Raw genomic sequence first — 17,928 nt, 5'->3', positions numbered from 1 at the left:
AGCTAATGTCATACTCAAGTCTGAGGTCTGTGAGCAACACTTGCCAAGTGTGTGCTCAGGAAAAACAGATCTGGTGTTTTATGTAAAAAATGGTGTCATGGTGTATGAGTTAGGGTAATGTAACAAACACCAACATTTCAGAGGTTTATTACCGTAGGAAGATATTTCTGCCTTGTGTAAGAGTCCTATACGGATGTTTCTGGAGGGTGGACAGTATTGCTCTGTTTGGTGATTCAGGGGCTCAGCTTCCCTCCCTCCTGTGGTCTCTGGAGTTCCGTGGGACCTGGAAACTGGCTTCCAGCTGGCAAAAAAAAAAAAAAAAAAGAGGGGGTACACACCCTTTACTAAATTACTCTGAATGTGACGCACTTCACTTCTGTTCACATTCTGTAGGCCTGAGCTAGACTTGGGACTTCACTTGTCTGCAGGATGCATGTGAGCCCAGGAGGGGAACGGGCAGCAGCCCCCAGAGGAGGACACAGGGGCGGGCAATCTTGTTTGTAGCAGCGGGAGCGAGAAGTAGGACAATGGAATCGAGGGCATCCTACTAACAATCTATCCCATTTAACAAGATTGTGTACCCTTTGACCTCATAACCTCACTTCTAGCAATTTTTATTGTGGTTATATTCACAAATACGTGTATTTACATTTTAAGGACATATCTCATATATTGACTTCCCCTGGCTGTGGATTCAAATGACCACAAACTTACTGACTTTGACAACAGAAATTTATTCTCTCTCAGTTCTGGAGGCCAGAAGTCCAAAATTAGCATCGGTGGACCTGCTGCAAGGGGTCGGCAGGGCCACGTGAAGGCTCTGGAGGGAATCCTTCTGCGCCTCTTGCAGCCTCTGGGGGCTGCTGGCATTCCAGCCCTTTCCTCCATCTCCATATCCCTTTCGCCATGTGTAGGCTTTCTCTTCTGTATGTGTCCTTCTAAGTACGTTTGTGATCACACCCAGAGAAACCAGCACTCTCTCCCAGTCTCAAGAAGCCTAATCTAATCACACCCACAAGAACTTTCCCCCATATCGAGTAATATTCTCAGGTTCCAGGAAACAGGATCTCTGACATCTGGGTGGACACCACTCAGTCTGCCATGCTGGGCAACACTGTGATGATGAGATGCTGGTGACATCTTGAACGTCCATCAAAAAAGACCGGATGAGTGAACTACTGTCCACCTGCACAGTGGGATTCCCTGCAACCGTTAAGAGGAGAGAGGCCACAATCTATGTACCGACTCAGAGAAAAACTCAGGTATAAAACAGTGTCTGTACTCTTCTGTTTATTTCAAAAGAAAGAAATACACGTATGCTTATATATCAAAGAACGTTTGTGGAAGGTTCGCTAGACACTGTTAATAGTGGCCACGTGAGGTTCAAACTAGAGGGAGGCAGGGGTGGGATGTTGTCCTGCTTTCCCTGCAGGCTCTCTTGTACCTTTTGAAGTCCCTTCTTCCTAAAACACAGAACCAGCTGATACACAGTGATACACATACACCCATGATTCACAATGTAGCCAAAAGGTGGCAGGCAACAGAAATGCCCTCTGACAGATGACTGGGTAAACAAAATGTGGTCTATGCAGACAATGGAATGTTGCTCAGCCTTGGAAGGCGGGGGACTTGGACACTTGCTACTTACACAGACGGACCCTAACCACATCATGCTCAGTGAAATAAGCCAGTCACAGAAGGACAAACATTGTACAATTCCACTCATGTGAGGTATTTATGGTAGTTGAAATCAGAGACAGAAAGCAGGATGGTCACTGTCAGGGACTGAGGAAGGGAGACTGTTTGATGTGGACGGAGTTCCAGTTTTGCAAGATGAGAAGAGTCCTGGAGATGGATGGTGGTGACGTTTGCACAACAATGGGAATATACTTTATGCCACCGAACTGTACACTAGAAAATGCTTAAAATGGCAAATTTCCCTGTCGTGTGTGTTTTAAAAGAAGGAAAAAAGTTTAAAACTCAGTTGTAGTAGTATGGTAAATAAAATGGGAAGACAGTTGCAGCATTTGGTTGCCCAAAGAAAATTGCTTGCCAAAAATATGTAAATATGATCTCATTTACATAGTAAATAAATAAATGTCACATTAAAAAATCCTTTTTTTAAAAAAAAGATTTTATTTATTTATTTGACAGACAGAGATCACAAGTAGGCAGAGAGAGGCAGGCAGAGAGAGAGAGAGGAGGAAGCAGGCTCCCCATGGAGGAGAGAGCCGGATGTGGGGCTCGATCCCAGGACCCTGGGATCATGACCTAAGCCAAAGGCCAAGGCTTTAACCCACTGAGCCACCCAGGCGCCCCTAAATAATCCTTTCTTGACTTGCCATCCTCTCTAACTCTTGCCTCCCTTCAGTGCCATCCTTTACTGCTGTAGAGAGTTGTCCACACCTGCCGTCCCTCCCGTTTTCTCTTGAACCTGCTCTGGTGGGGCTCTTGTCCACAGTGTAGGAGAGAAGCCCTGCGTTGGGGTCAGTCACCTGCACAAGAGTCCTGCCTTGCTGGGCTTGGCCATCCCACCTGGAAATGTCGGGAAGCTCAGGGCTGGTTCCCCAGCTCTCCTCTTCCCCTCACTCACTCCCCAGCACGGTTTCTGCAGCTCTGAGCAGGATAACGTCTGTGGGAGGGAGGACACGGTGCTCTGGTTGAGCATTGACGGCCGGTATTTGAAGGTGTTGATAGACCCTCCCTACCTCCACTCCCACCCCATGGAAGCATCTTGTGAGGTCCCCCTGTTAGGATCAGGGCAGGCTCAAAGGGTAACCATCGCTGGGCAGGAGAGTTTCAGCAGACCCCCATGAGCGGGAAGAGCCCCATGGAATAATATGGGAGCCTCAACAGGGTGAGGCCAATGGACTGAACCCTCTTGGAACCCCCGTTTGGCTGACCAGACCCCGAGGAGCCTGCTGGCTCTATAACCACCACGCTCCCCCCGCCCCACCGCCCAGAGTCACATTCCTGGGAGCACTGAATATGTCAACCTGACATTTGGCAGTTCAGCCATCCAAGAGCAGAAAAGGGCATTATTTGAGACTCAACAGGTGTATTTTATATTCACACACTTGACTTTCAAGACCCTGAATGAATTTTGCTGAAATAACTATTCACCTTTGGGTTTCATCCAAGTAGGTGATGTTTTAGTCCCCAAAAGCCTTTTCTCTTTCTTTCTTTAAAAAAAAGAATATTAAAAGTGACTGAAAAGAAGGATTTAGAAATGAATGGCTATTTTTCAACATCTCTTATAAAATGCTATAATATTTCTCAGGGACACGGATTTAGGGAAAGTGAGATTTAGAACCCGGTGGCTGTTTATAGTGATCTGAGATTTCTATCCTCGCTGGCCTCAGGATTCAACCCTGCATGGTCAGAAGGGGGGCAAATGCAGGGGACCACCCATCCCGGGTGCCAGCCTGCACCCTGGTTTTAGCACTGAGAGTCCCGTGTTGCAGAAAACCCCTCCATCCCCACAAGGAACTGGGGTGGTTGGTCCCCCGAGTTGAGATTTCTGTAGATAAAAGAAGTGCTCATATAACCCTACTCAACCCAGCCCAGATGACCCAGCGTCCCTGTCAATTCAATGTCATCATGCCCCTGTATCAAGAGGCAACATTGACATCAAGAACTGTATGCAATGCCAAGTGCAGGGATTTTAGAAGCCTCAAGAGATAAGGCCTCAGGTCCCAGCCTGGGTTCTAGAACCGAGAATCACCTGTCACCTTCAGGACAGATAAAGCAGTGAGTGGGAACCAGGGCAGAGCTGTGTGACAACAAAGGCTTCAGTGAGTCCCAGAATTAGACAGAGGATGCAGGCCTCATGCTAGACAAGGGTAGGCAGCTGGACGGCAGACTCTGCCTTCGTCATGTTAATATTCCTAGTGATGGCCTCCTTCCTGAGGAATGACCTCAACTAGTGATGGTCTCCTTCCAATGACCCAATGAATCAGTGGCTCTTGCACTGGACAGAACTGTCATGGCAAAGGCATGAAGAGGAGCATGTGTATGCCCGCCTGGGGGAGAATGAGAGAGAGATGTCAGGAGGCAAGGCTGGTGCCCAGCATAACCAGCCTCCACAGTCCCCCCAATCTCCCCCAGTGCTAAGCTTGGAGCAGGGAAATGCTGACTGCCACAGGTGGTGACCCTAGAGTGTGTCCTCATCCCCTCCCCAACCCAGTCCTTTACCCACGTGTAAGTCCTGGCTGGTGTCTCCTGGACAATTATTTTGGAGACTGTCCAACCCTCACCTTCTCCTGTCTCCTGTGCTAGCCCCCCGCCCCTGAGGATCAGCAGGCATCCCGAGAGATCCCAGACACAAGCTGGTGTGGCTGCGCATCACTGACATACCATCCTTCACTGACCCTGCTGCCCTGGTCTAGTTCGGAACTGAATCCCAAGAGTGCTCTGTGATCTCTCTTCTTCAGGCCACTTTGCGGCCACCAGAACTGGAGATGTTCCAAGAGGATCTTCCCAAGTCCAACAGGGCCAGATTGCCTCATGGCAAGCCCCACAATGGGGCGGTTATATTTGTTGAGTGTCTCTTCCACAGCTGGTCTCCTTCCAGCCAGCTGCGTGCAGACACCTGCTTGTGAGAGCTAACTGTTAAACATTTCAGCAATGTTGCAAGCTGGTTGTTAAACACAGCCACCATTAAAGATTAAATCATGTCAGCTAACTGTTCAATAGATTAGGTTAGACGCAAAGATGGTAACATCCAAATGTATCACTTCCTAGTCATTTCACCTTACTTTATCATTATCCATACTCTTGATGTAATTTACCCCTGCCGTGTCTGGGAGGGGAAAGCAGGATGGCGGGGTGCTGTGGAGCCTGTCTTCCCCACTGTGCCGGGGATCCTACACTGGCAGCTTGCGTTGGCCATAGAGGGAGTATTTATACCATGGACATCTACAAATGCTACAAATCAGGACTTTTTCTACCTGATCACTGGTTGTGTACCCCAGCCCAGCATGGTGCGTGGCACAGAACAGGGCTCAGCTGCTCACCCTTTGTAAGTAAACTTCCTGGAGTTATCCCAGCTTGAATGTCCCATCTGCTTCCTGCCGGTGACTAGTCTTGCTTGGTCTACATTAGTTCCCCTTGAGCTGCTGTGGAATCAATCCGTATTAGCCTCCAGCAGCCACTGTAACAAATTAACACAAACTGGATGGCTTAAAACAACAAATCCATTCTCTCACTGTTCTAGGAGCCAGAAGTCTGCAATCGAGGTGCTGGCAGGCCAAATCCCTCCAAAGGTTGATGGGGAGAACCCTTCCTTGCTTCTTGGCTCCCGGAAATCCTTGGCATTTCTTGGTTTATAAGTACAGCACTCCAGGGCCTGTCTCCGCCTTCACATGGCCTTTCTCCCCCTACGTACTTCTCTATATCTTCTCTTCTCAGAAAGACCCCAGTCACTGGCGTCCCAACCCTAGAACCCACCCTAATCCAGTATGACCTCATCTTAATTAATTGTATCCACAAAGACCCTGTTTCCAAATAAGTTCACCTTCTGAGGTTCCAGGTGGTCAGGAGTGGAAGAAAGGGACACTGTTTATTTTTATTTTTCAAAGATTTTATTTTTATTTATTTGGCAGAGACAGAGCGAGCCAGAGAGCACAAGGAGGAAGGGGAATGGTAGAAGAAGATGCAGAGGGAGAAGCAGGCTCCCCGCCTAGCAGGGACCCTGACATGGGGCTCAGTCCCAGGACTCTGGGATCATGACCCGAGCCAAAAGCAGACGCTTAACTGACTGAGCCACCCAGGCACCCCGAAGGGACACTGTTTAACTCACCACCAAATCCCTACAGTAGGAACCACAGGCAGTGCTTTCCCTCTCATGTGGTGAAGAAAAGTCTCAAAGACGGCTTGACGCCAATTGTGACCAATGAACAAAAAGGCCCCTCACGGCAAATGTTTCTATTTTGCTTTTATGGTTGCTTCCTGGATAAGAGCAAATATTCTCTTATATTCACATCCTCAACCTTGTGGGTCTCTTCTTTTTTTCCCCCGGTTGCACCCATGTACACTCTCTTCCAGAAACGACACCATTCTCTAACCAGACTCGCACCTCTAAGGACGGCCCGTTCCCTGTGACCTCCCAGAAGCTAGAGTCCCCCCTTATTCTAACGATTAGAGCCCTGGCTCAGTGCCCACACACATGCCACACCCACCTCGTGGCCCACCCCAAGAAGAGTTTCCCAAACACTGTTCACACAGAGAGACACACTTTAACTTCTCCCAACCTGCTGTGATGATGATACCTCGTCTTTGTGGAGCACTTAGCAGGTGGCACGGCCATTGTCAATGGTCAAAGATGCCCTTTCTATGATCTCCTTCGATGCCTATTTCAGTCCTGGAGAAAGCCAGAAAGAGGCACGCTTTCAGATCCACAAACTTTTGTTTGGGCTTTCAGGGGGTTTGTGGACCTCTGGAAGAGCCACATGGTTTTCCCAAGAGTTCACAAACCCCAGGATTAGAAGTCCGGGAAAGGAGCACATTTCATCAGGCCGATGGCACGAACACCCAGCCGCAACGGACGCACAAGGGCCGGAAGCACAGGTGCACAGGACGGAGCAGCAAGGGACGAGCCGGGAGATCCGGGCATCAACAGGGGAGCCCGTCGGTCAGCAGGGACTTGGGACAGGGCCCCAGACAGGTGGGACAGAGAGGGAAAACAAGGCTAAGGCTAAGGGAAGACGAGAGAGGCACCTAGGATTCAGAATTTAAGGACGTGTTCCCTTCCTCTCTGGGGAACCCCCTGGCCTTGAAGGAGGAGCCCAGCACAATCCCAGTACTGGGAAGTGGGCACGGGATGGGGATGAATCCCCAGGCACTGGGACATTGGGGCCCCGACAGGAAGCAGAAGGCACGTTCACTTTGGAACCCTTCAGGAGGGCCCCTTTACCGAGGAGTGAACAGGAGGGAGGGAACCCCAGGGCACAGGGCGTTGCCTGGGCTTTAACGACGGGAGCAGGTAACCAGGCCTGACAGATGAACATGACTGATAGGCCCAGAAGGACAGTGCCAACCTTCCTAAGTCAACCTGATGTGAAACAGAAGAGCCACGTGCTGCTGGCGAGGGGGACAGCTCTGGTCCCCCCCACCACCACTCCCATGACGTCCTGAGGCCCCAGCTTGAAAGGAGCCCAGGCTGAGTGGACCAGGTCTAAACCTCACTTCCCCGGGCTGCCTTCCCTGGTTGCAGGTGAATCTCCAGCTCCGATCCCACTGCGGGCCCCCTCCCCAGCCTGCGCGTGTGTGGTCTCCCAGTGAGGATCTGGAGTGATTAATCAGTTAATCAGTGCGGCCGTGCTGGGCTGGGGCTGTAGACTCTGCAACTCTTCAGGAGGGAATCAGCTTCCAAGGCCAGGAGCCCAGGATCAGACTCTGACCTCTATATGAGCTGTGCCTTCCTTCCTATGGAGAGCTGAGGTTCAGAGCAGAGGGTGACTTTCCTCTCTGAGCTGGTGGAGGGCCAGACTCCCTTAACCGAGTCATGTGGATGGGTAGGGGTTGGAATTGAGCCCGGTTCAAATGTTCTCTTCAGGATGCTTTCCCTGGGGGGGGGGGGGCATCTCTCTACACCCCTCTCCTAGTGTGCATCTTCTCTTCACAGTTGGGAGTTGTATTTTTTTTATAGCGTCTGTTTGTGTAATGTCTGTCTCCCTGACCAGAACGTGGACTCCCTAAAGGCAGACACCACACTTTGATCACCACTGTGTTTCCAGGGCTTTCCACAGTGCCCTGGGCCAAGTACAGGACATTTGTAGAATGAATGAACCAAGAAGGAACTGATAGAAGGGTAGGTGGACACAGCCTCAGGCAAAGGAAGAAGGAATGAGAAAGAGGCCACCCTGTCCTGGGTCTGGGAGAGCAGGGGGCTTAGTACCTTTTGCAGAGCTGTGAGGCTTTCATACAATCTGGGAATGGCAGATGCTTCCTGATCCAAAATTGGTCATGACAAAAATCTTTTGTCAGTTTAAATTAACATGGAGGTAAGCTTTGATCCCAGAGCCTAGAGGTGAAAAGTAGTCATGGAGGGATAGAGAAGTGGGGTGCAGGGGTAGGATTTACACAAACCAGTCAGGGGTGCCCAACTTCTTCATCACCAGGACCCTTCTTATTAATTTCTCCTCTTGTCCATAGACCCCACACTTTGAAAGTGTTAGTTCGGCAAATAATGTTAGGAGTAATCTACCTATTTGCATATTTTTTATTAACTAAAGCCATCTGTAACTCTTTGATTGCCTTTCTTATCAGTATGAGATCATTAGGTTGAGATCATTCTAGCCTAAAGCAAAGTAACTTGATATTTTCATTAACCATTATAGCCAGATGGTGGGTCCCTGTCTGATTTCCATTTAACTGTCCGGAAATAACCCCAGGTCATCCATGGACAACAACTCTCTTACAATAAAGCAGCAACATTCTTTTCGGTCTCTCTCCTTGCTAGGCTCCTCAGGACTCACGATGTTAGAAACATAGAATGTAAATACACGTGCTTCTGGAATTAAGTGCTACGGGCCGAGCAGAGGAGGAGAGAGAGCGAAGAGGAAGTTCATACTTATAAATGTTGCATATGATGGGCTGAAAAAACTTCCGTGGGCTGGTGATTTCTAAATCTCTTTGCAAGAGAGTAGAGACATTTCATTTTCTTTCCTCCTTTTCTCTAGTGCCAACCATTAAGCTGACTGGACATGGTGAGTCTCTGAGTTCCACTTGAGTCTTGACTTAGACCAGTAGAAATCTGGGGAAGAGCTACTAAGTCTTTGAGCTCATCATGTTAGGGTTAGGCCCCTTCAAGTTTTCAGCCCCTTGGTGGCCACATGCTGGGCAAAGAAGTAAATAGAAACATAAAAGAGGGAGGTGGGAGTGAAGCTATATTTGGAATAAGGAAGCGACATCAGATTGTAACTTGAATCCACAGGAAGAAATAAAGACAATTAAAAATGGTAATTAAGAAGGTTAACACTTAAGAAAACTTGGTGAATGCATTTGTATTCTTTATTCCATTAGTCCTTTTTTTTTTTTTTTAAGATTTCATTTATTTATTTGACAGAGAGATCACAAGTAGGCAGAGAGAGAGAGAGAGGAGGAAGCAGGCTCCCCACTGAGCAGAGAGCCTGATGTGGGACTTGATCCTAGGAGCCTGAGATCACGACCTGAGCTGAAGGCAGAGGCCCAACCCACTGAGCCACCCAGGCGCCCCTATTCCGTTAGTCTTTTAAAAGACTTAATTGTATATAAAGCAATGACCATAATACTGTATAGTTGGGTTTATAACATTACACTTAACAATATATTGTTGGGTGTATATAGACGTGATATGGGTAACAATGATAGCACAGAAAGAGAGTAGGGGATGGAATTCATTTTCTGTAACCTTGTGGGGTTAAGTCCGTGTAAATATGAGGTGGATTGTGGTAAGTTAAGATGTGTATTGTGAGAAATACACAGCGAATGCATTAGGGAAAGCACGGGGTGGCTGGATGGCTCAGTCAGTCAATCCTCTGACACTTGATCTCAGCTCAAGTCTTGATCTCAGGTCATGAGTTCAAGGCCCACGTTGGGCTCCATCCTGGGCATGGAATGGACTTAGAAAACAAAAACAAAAGTTAAATTCATTAAGGAAATGAAAGCTGTACAGTAGAAAATATCCACTTAAGACGAGAGGTATGAAGGAGGAAGAGAGTGACAAAGTAGTTAGAAGCTACAGAGAAAACGTAAATAAAGCAGAACGGCGGGCATCCGACCACATTAATAACATTAAACGGGAACGGATTAAACCATTTAACCAAAAGGCAGAGACTGACAGACTGGAAAAAAAAAATCTATGATCTAATTCTATACCGTCTGCAGGAGACACTTTTTATTCAATGATACAAAGATTAAAAGTAAGAGATGAAAAAAGATACACCATGCAAACCAAAACCATAACAAATGAGGTAACCTAGGTGAACTGAACAAAGACACAAACTACTAAAACTGACTCAAAAAGAAATAGAAAATCTGAATAGATTTTGGGTAAAGACATTGAGTTAGTGATTTAAGAATTCCACAAAAAGCCCAAGCCCAGGGGCTCCTGGGTGGCTCAGTGGGTTAAGCCTCTGCCTTCAGTTCAGATCATGATCCCAGGGTCCTGGGATGGAGCCCCGCATCGGGCTCTCTGCTCAGCAGGGAGCCTGCCTCCTCCTCTCTCTCTTTCTCTCTGCCTGCCTCTCTGCCTACTTAGGATCTCTGTCAAATAAATAAATAAAATCTTAAAAAAAAAAAAAAAGCCCAAGCCCAGAAGGGTTCAATGGTGAACAACACTGTATAATGCTGAGCTCAGTGCCTGGTACTGAGTAAGTACCCAAGAAAGGTCATCCTATATCATTATTATTTTTCTATCACATATTTTTCAAATGTTATGTTACACTTACCTACCATCTCTTGCTGGATGGTGAGCTTCCCAAGGGAAGGAATCTGTCTTATTCTTTATATTCCAAGTGTCCGGCTTGGTGCCTGGCTAATGTTCCAAGAGAGGTAGAGAGAAAATAATGCTTATTTATTTGAAAGAGAGAGAGAGAGTATGAGCAGGGCAGAGGGGCAGAGGGAGAGGGAGAAGCAGACTCTCTGCCAAGCAGGGAGCCTGATGCAGGGCTTGATCCCAGGACCCCAAGATCATGACCTGAGCTGATGGCAGATGCTTAACTGACTAAGCCACCTAGGCACCCCAACAATTTAAGAATATTAAAAATTGCATTTTTTAAAAAAAGTATTTTACTTATTTATTTGTCAGAGAGAGGGAGAGACCACAAGCAAGGAAGCAGCAGGCAGAGGGAGAAGCAGACCCCCTGCTGAGCAAGGAGCCTGATGTGGGACATGATCCGAGGACCCTGGGGTCATGACCTCAGCCAAAGGCAGATGCTTAACTGAGCCACCTGGGTACTCCAACAATTTAAGATTATTTAAAAATTGCTTTGATGATGGACAGGAAAGGCAATTATCCATCTGTCCAGGGCAAAACATTGCTTCCAGGGCCCACAAAGCTATCTCTCAGAGTCTGTCCTTGATGCTGGCGTGCATGTCACTGGTCCCATGCCATGTCAAGTGGTGGTGGCTATTTGGGGGGATGGGTGGATGCACATGTGAGGCCCTTCGCAGAGAGGAACAGGGGTGGGGTGTGAAGAGAAAGCTGGGCCAGGGGCCAAAGGCTGTTTACCACCCCCCTGCCCGACGCTGTGTGGCCACCTCCTGTCTACACCAAACGTTGAAGAGTTTGAGTACTTTAAGTTCGAATCTGGTCTTCAAGATTCTTATAAAGGTATATTTGTCAAAGTAGAAAAAGTTGCATATTTTTAAAAAAAGATTTTATTTATTTATTTGACAGAGACAGATCACAAGTAGGCAGAGAGAAAGAGAGAGAGAGGAAGCAGGCTCCCCACTGAGCAGAGAGCCCGATGCGGGGCTCAATCCCAGGATCCTGACATCATGACCAGAGCTGAAGGCAGAGGCTTAACGCACTGAGCCACCCAGGCGCCCCAAGAAGTTACATATTTTATGTAAGTTTTCTTCTTTGTCTTGATTTTAATATTTGGCTTTATGGTATGTGATTTCTTCTCTCAGACCCTGCAAATGTTAGGGACAGACCTACTGATTTCTACTCATATATAGAAAAACCAGTCTTATTTTGAGTCTTTTACGTAAAAACCATGATGTATGTTTTTTATTTTGTTGTTCACAATTTGCCCTTTTCACTTAATAATAGGACTTCAAGTATTTTTTGTGTCACTACATAGAGATCTATCCACTTCGTCTGAACACCCAATACAATGCATCTTTATTATTCCTCTCCCCAGAACAGCTGGAATTCTTCCCAAGACATCTTCAGTAAGAAAAGAAGCTTTGCTCATGTGCACAGAGATGTAGGCAAGACGGATGGAACAGGAACCTCCGCGGAGACAAGCCTGGCTTGTTCCCGCAACCCGCCCTGCGCTGGCGGCACACACCTCACGCTCCCAGGGTCCGGAGGGTTTCCAGTCAGAGGTCAGTGTCTAAGGAAGGAAGTTTGGGAGCTCAGACCTGGGAGGCAACTCACTGGGTCTGCACATTCCTCATCGATTCGTAACACATTCTCTTGCTCGTTCATTGTGAGCGAGTCGGGAGCGCTTTCCTTTTTCTCTTTTAGTGAAGTCACGTCATGATTTTACACAAGCCTCTGATTGCAGCTCCCTCCCTTCCTCAGAAACGAATCGAGCATTTTCCAGGTCAGATTGGTGTTTAGTCATCTGGACATGAGTCCCCCTTCCTCTTGCCTTAATCTTTCCCAGGCTGGATTCTGTCTTTGAAACAATAGGAAATGACAAGGTCTATTTTTCTTTTCTTGAAAGGACTCAATCCATGGAGTCCTGAGTTGGAACAGAGAAAGTACGGGGAATGCATATGTACCCCCAATAGGAAGTGACCAACTTTCCTCTCTTTGTTCTGCCGAGTCCTGTGGGCTGAGCTCACGATATCCCAGAGAGTTTGCTTAAAGGCAGGAAGGCGGCCTGTTCACCTCAAGATAAATGCGCAGTTGGATTTTCTGTTGGACCACGCTGAAATGCAATTAGGCTGTGAGCAGTCTTCAAGCAAAGATTGGAAACCTTTCGAAAAGGGGCTCCACGAGAATAATCTGTCGGGTGCTTGATACTAATTACATCTTAAAGCACCCGCGTGAGTCCGTCACCAGGCTCGCGTTCTAAGTGTGTTCATTTTCATTTCTCCAAGAGAATTAAGCTGCCGTTTGTATTTTCGGCGATATTATAAGTAACTGAATAGTGATCATTAAAATCAGGAGCAATTGCAGTTCCAAGAGTCAGAAGGCCAAGGTCTGAGGCCAGGCCCCGCCGGCTGAGTGTGGGCTGAAGAGACAAGTCCCTTCTCTGCACTGGGAGGTGGAGGGGGAGGGTGCTGCCCAGAGAAGGTGACGCCATCCAGGTGTCAAACAAGTCCCTTGGTCTGGAGCACAGACCCAGCCCCGGGTGTCCTGCACCTTTCGCCTGTTTTCCCACGGCCCGACCCCGCTCTGACTATTCTCCATTTCCAAACATGCCCTTCTGGCCCCCACCTCCTGGCCCATCACTGCTGCTCATCTCTGCTCCTCCCCCCCTTGATTCACCTTTCAAAGTTCTGCTCCTTCTTTAAGGACCAGGCTGAGCACCTCCGCCATCCTCTCTTTGCTCCCACCCCTTCTGTTGTGATCACTTACTGTCATTCTTACTCCCTGTCTTGAGAAGCCAGGACATCCGAAGCGTAAAGGAAAGAGCCGGCTCTGTTCCTGGGTTCAGTGGAGGTGTGAGATACTGAAGCAAGAGGAAGAGGAGGGACGGAAGGTGGTGGAGTCATGGTGACCCTGCAGGAAGGTCTGGGGAGTGGGGACAGGGTTCAAAGGCCTGGCCTGACATTTCTCTGGACTGTTCCTAGGCGGTGCTGAGAGGTTGCTGGATGGGGGCGGGGGTGGTCACTCTGCTAGGCAAGCCCCATTCTTTCCAAGGGACAGAGGAAGGGGAATTGGTAGCAGCCATGGTCCCCAAAGGAAGTGCTGGTGGCAGCAGCTGTCCCAGGATAAGTAGCCAGGGCAGGGGAGGTGGCCAGCGTGCCTGAGGCTGTGGCTCTGCAGTGGTGGGAGCTCACAATGGTTGGGCTGGAGCTCCAGCTGTGGGCTTGTGCATCAAGGCACACCAGGGCAACAGAGGCTTCAGGCCTGCAGACCAGGGATGATGTAGGGTCATCTCCAGAAGGTGAGTGGGGGTGGGATAGGTGGTCCTTGGATCCCACATGTCTGTGCTTGGGATTTTGATCTGATGACACCCATGGTCAGTGAGGCTCAGGGAAACACATGTTCCATTCATTGCTGTGAGTTGGGCTCGTGTCTGTTTCTGAATGACCTACTCGTTCAGCATCGTCCAACACTACGGTCCACACTGTCCAAGACAGTAGCCATGAGCCACGTGGCTCCTGAGCACTTGAGAATATGACTGGTGTAACTGAAAAGCTGACTTTTATATTTCATCAACTGGTTCAAATTTAAACTTACGTAACTACGTGTGGCCAGTGGCTCTATACTGGACAGTATTGCCTTGGATGGTCCACACCTGCAATGCGATTAGACACCAGTTCCTTTACTCCCCAGGGAGCAAGCACACGCCCCCCCCCCCTTCCCGGGAGGTGCCTGCTGATTTGAAATTCCTAAAAAGGATGTGGTGACCTCGGGTTATTAGCAGACTTCCTGAATTCTCCCTTGTGTGGTTGATGTTATCATGGCTCTTTCTTGCCTTATTTCCAACTATAGACCAGTATGGCTTTCAGTCGGCAAGGCATTTAGTTGGAATATTTATTTAGGATTTAATCTCCTGGGCTACCGTCCAGTCTTGGGATGGAGTTTGGCCAACTCTGCACTGGTGGTCAGGCTTACAATGGGCTTCTTAAAACCCAATGACTATAGTTCCGGGTTCATAACTACCCTGCCAGAACCAGGCATGGCCTTTTAAGTCCATGCATGGAAGCCTTCACCGTGGGCTTGGGCAGAGAACCCAAGGAAGCTCTGGCCTGAACACCTTCCTCCGAGTCTGCAGATAGTTGTCCCTCCTCTAGAAAGTCTTCTCGGTAGCAGGGTTGAAGGGGGTTGCCTGGTCCTCTCCCTCAGCAACTTGGTCTTACTTTGCCCTTGAATTCTCTCAGATCCCCTAAGTGCTAAGTGACACGGCCGTGGCCGGACTGGATGCTGCCACTCAGGAGGAAGAGTAATTAATGATAAAAACTTACCTTCACTGTTCTTCTTACTGGATGTGAAGCACGTGAAGCCCTCAACACCACTAGGAAGGAGGTGTTGTTATTATGGCCATTTTATGGATGAAGAAACTGAGGCACCCTGAGATCAAACTAGGACCAAATCAAAGTAGAAGCTGGGAGGCAAAAGGGCAGGAGGGGACCCCTGAATCTGGGACAGAGTCATGCCCACTATGGTTGGCCTCTGTGTTTTGGTGTCCAGGTGAGGGCAGGGAGTCGGGGGAAAGCTTCAGGGCAGCTGAGCTTTCCAGGAGGTCCCCAGTGGGCAGTGTGGGCAGGAGCACTCACTCCACTCCCCCACCCGCCAGGGAGGACTCAGCCTCAGGCTTTGGTTCCCCAGGTAACCTGGAGCCTAAGCTGGTCTCTGAGGTCCACACAGAAGGCCAGGGGCAGAGTGAGAGAGTGCTCCCATGAGGGTCCCCTTCCAAGACTTACCAGATATGAGGCTGGCTCTTTTCCTGGCAACACCTGATTGCGGGAAGGGTTCCTGATGACCCTTTGGGCCTGGTTCCTGCCGACACTGCTGGTGACACTGCGGTGTGGACGGACAGGAGCCCCACGCACCCCACGCACCCCTGGGCAGTGGGGTCAGTTTCCCGAGATGGAGATTCTTGTGTGAGTGATTTGTTAAAAGCGTGCTCTCAGGAGAAATTCTCGTAAGAAATCACTCCATCCAGAATGAATGGGTCTCCCCCACAACCATAAATCATTTGCAGAAATCCTAACCCCCAGATATGGTGGAATTAGGAGGGGAGGCCTTTGGGTGGTGATTAGGCCATGAGGATAGAGCTCTCAAAAATGGGATTTGTGCCCTTATGAAAGGGGCTCCAGAGAGTTCCCCTGGACCTTCCCCCGTGTGAGAAGGTGCTGGCCCTGAGCCAGGAAGGGGGCCCCACCCGACCATGCTGGCTCCCAGAGCGTGGAGCTCCAGCCTCCAGTACTGTGAGAGAGAAATTTCTGTTGTTTCTATGCTGCCCACCTCTGGCATTTTGTTATAGCAGCCTGAGTAGACTAAGACAAAAATGATGAGGGCCAGTTCTCTGCTGAAAAGGGCGACTGTGAGCTGCCTGGTGCAGGGATCTGGGCAGGCACAGCGTTGTGCACTGCACATTTGTGGGCTCAGCTGTGGGACAGATTTCGGGGCTTCCCTGTGCTTGCTTGGGGCCAGGGTGTGTGCTGCTTCTCCCCGAAGTGGCCCCAAATGCTTGGCACCTACAACGTACCAGCGGTCCTGCTAAGAAGCTCCCTAAATCCAGGAGGGCCGAATTTTCTAGCAGGCAGCTCATGTCTGGAGAGTCAGTGTTTGCAGCAAGTAACCGAGGTAGTGACATGGGCAAACCTCCCACAGAGGGCTGGCTTCTTGTCATGGGACTTCTGGGACCCCACAGCTTGGAAACAGAGGGATGTCTGTTGCCCAGAGATGCACAAAGCCGAAGAGGGGCAGCCGTGTGCGTCCCACACTCGCTGGGTGACTTCCAATCTGGAGCTTTCTCCACCACCATGCTTCATCAGCAACCCTTCATCCAAATCTGGTCTGGTCCTCTTCCTCCTGGGCTCAGTGCCCATCCAAACACTTTCTCAGCAGGATCCTTCAGGCTCTGTCCATGAGAAGAACATGGCATTCTTCTGTGAGGCTCAGAAAATTCAAATAAACAGCTCACCACATTTGCACAGGCCAAAGATTGGCCCTCGCCTTTGTGGGCCTGCCCTCCAATACCTCCTCAGGGGTCCTGGGAGGAGTGTGCACATGTGTGAGGACTGGGAGTTGGGGAAGACTCAGATAATGGAAAACCCATTGTGTCATTCAACCCAAGCTTTACGACTGAGGTCCACGTGGGCAAAACTCTTTCGCCAACTGCAAAGTAAAAACCATCAGTGGCCATCTCTCTACAGTCCCAAGAAGACCATCATCAGAGGGACAGTGTTTACGTTCAGGGAGCCAGAGAAGATGGGCTGCTTGAAAGCTAGATACAGAGACAGTGGGGACAGGCTGCTCCAAGAGCTGGGACAATACCAAAGTGTTCCTTGCTGGGCTCAGTGAACTGAAAGGACCAGGGTTCTCTCTGATCAGAACAAAATTCTCGTGAAAAAGTTAGACAGTGAGGCCGTGTGTTCATTTCATTCCCCGCCATGACCTAGAAGAGATTTCTCTCTAATGACAGATTTAAGACATGTCACTCCCAGCCCTGTGGACCTCTCCCAGGACCCTATATTACAGAAGACTCAGTTACCTGGAAATCCCAAGGAGTTTTAGCCTCTGCCCAAACCATCACAACCTGTACATAGATACCTCTCTTGACCAAAATCCCTAGTCTCCCACTTCTTGGGGGTCAGTGTAAGGGAGGTTCTTTTTTTTTTTTTTTTTTTTCAAGATTTTATTTATTTATTTATTTGTCAGAGATCACAAATAGGCAGAGAGGCAGGCAGAGAAAGAGATAAAAAAGCAGGCTTCTTGCTGAGCAGAGAGCCCGATGCCAGGCTCGATCCCGGAACCATGGGATCATGACCTGAGCCGAAGGCAGAGGCTTAACCCACTGAGCCACCCAGGCGCCCCAGGGAGGTTCATTTTGAAATTAGCAGAAGTAGAGGGTAAGAGAGGGGATGTCACTCTGACTCACTCCCCCTCCCTTCCCTCTGTTGGGTGGAAACTATGGGATTTCTTGACAAGTCTGCGGTACTCAATTTGTGTGCAGACTCACTGTTGTTAAAATAGGGCACCCAGGGGCACCCGGGTGGCTCAGTGAGTTAAAGCCTCTGCCTTCGGCTCAGGTCATGATCTCAGGGTCCTGGGATCGAGCCCTGCATCGGACCCTCTGCTCGGTGGGCACCCTGCTCCCCCACCATCCCGCCTGCCTCTCTGCCTGCTTGTGATCTCTGTCAAACAAACAAATAAAATCTTTAAATAAAATAAAATACGGCACAGGGATGTTTATAGCCACATAGTCACGGCAGCCAAGAGTGGACACAACCCAGATGCATGAAGGCAGTCTCTTCATACAATGGAGTATTACTCCGCCATGAGAAGGCATGGAGAGCTGACAAACACTACAACATGCACCAATCTTGAAGACATGATGCTAAGCGAAAGAAGCCAGCCACTAAAGGCTA

The sequence above is a fragment of the Mustela nigripes genome, chromosome 2 (genome assembly GCF_022355385.1).
Source record: "Mustela nigripes isolate SB6536 chromosome 2, MUSNIG.SB6536, whole genome shotgun sequence".
Classification (NCBI taxonomy): Eukaryota; Metazoa; Chordata; class Mammalia; order Carnivora; family Mustelidae; genus Mustela; species Mustela nigripes.
The sequence above is the reverse complement of the archived record's forward strand: the minus strand, read 5'-3'. Positions refer to the sequence as shown.